Here is a 1,528-nt window from a genome sequence, read left to right as displayed (position 1 = left end):
AAGGCTTTAACAACCCTTACTAACCATCCTTTAGCACGAAGAAAAGAGATAATACGAACTGGGGTGGAAATATAGTCACCCTCCCACACTAGCGGATCTGTCCCAGGCTTGGCCAATGTCACAGTTTTAGCATTACAATCTAAGATTGCAAAATTTGGGGAAAGCCAAGTCATACCCAGAATTACATCAAAATCAACCATTTCTAGGATAATCAAATCTACATAGGTATTGCTCCCTACAAAAGTCACAAGGCAAGACCTATACACCTTCTCAACTATCACAGACTCACCCACAGGAGTAGAGACACTAATAGGCATGTCAAGCAATTCGCAATGTAAATCAAGACCAGTAGCAAATGAGGAAGATACATATGAAAATGTGGATCCAGGATCAAATAATACAGAAGCCATGCAATCACAGACCAAAAGATTACCTGTGATAACAGCATCAGATGTCTCTACTTCAGACCTCCCGGGGAAAGCATAACAATGGGCCCTATCACCTGTCTGTCCATTGCCCCTACCAAGCTGCGCTGCAGTAGTTCCAACTTGCCCGCCACCCCGACTGAATTGGTGACCACCATTACCTTGGCCACCACGTCCTCCAGAATAGCGGCCTCTACCATGACCACCTCTACCTCTAACTACTGGGGGTCTGTAACTCTGTTTTGGATAATATTTCCTAATATGTCCAGCCTCTCCACATCCATAACAATTCCTGAAGTCAAGTATAGGTCTCTGTGAATATGACGAAGTCTGGGGATAACCTCCAAACTCAGAAAAAGGCTGACTGGTCTGCGATGGACCCCCAGCTGAAGCCTGCAGTGAAGACTGAATAGGACGGGCTGGGTAACCTCCTGAACTCTGCCCTCTGGAGTAAGAACCACTAAACTCACCTCCCTTACGGAACTTCTTAAATGTCGACGTCATGGTGAAGTCGTCCGACTTTACCCCCTCTACCTCTATCACAAAATCAACCACTTCCTGAAAGGATTTTGCTGCAGCAGCTACCTGTAAAGCTGGGATCTGCAAATCTCACCTCAATCCTTTCACAAAGCGGCGAATCCGCTCTTGTGGACTGAAGAAAAGCTGAGTGGCATACCTGGATAGTGCACGAAATTTTGCCTCATAAGCAGCAACAGACATCCTTCCTTGCTCTAGGCTCAGGAACTCATCTCTCCTCCTATCCCTCGAAGTCCGGGGTATATACTTCTCCATAAATAAGCTAGAAAATGATGCCCAAGTCATAGGTGGTGCCTGTGCTGGTTGACACTCAACATACGACCGCCACCACATTTTGGCATCCCCCTGAAACTGATAGGTCACAAACTCAACACTGAATCGTTCTACTATGTCCATCTTATGTAGCAGCTCATGACAATCAACCAGAAAATCATAGGCATCTTCAGATTCAGCAGCCTTGAAGACTGGAGGTTTCAACTTTAAGAACTTAATGAAAAGTTCATGTTGATCACCCGTCATTATAGACCCTGTAGTCAATCAAGGAAACGTGCCTACTTCCAATGATG

This window comes from Solanum pennellii, chromosome 3, assembly GCF_001406875.1.
Source record: "Solanum pennellii chromosome 3, SPENNV200".
In the NCBI taxonomy this organism is placed as follows: Eukaryota; Viridiplantae; Streptophyta; class Magnoliopsida; order Solanales; family Solanaceae; genus Solanum; species Solanum pennellii.
The sequence above is the reverse complement of the archived record's forward strand: the minus strand, read 5'-3'. Positions refer to the sequence as shown.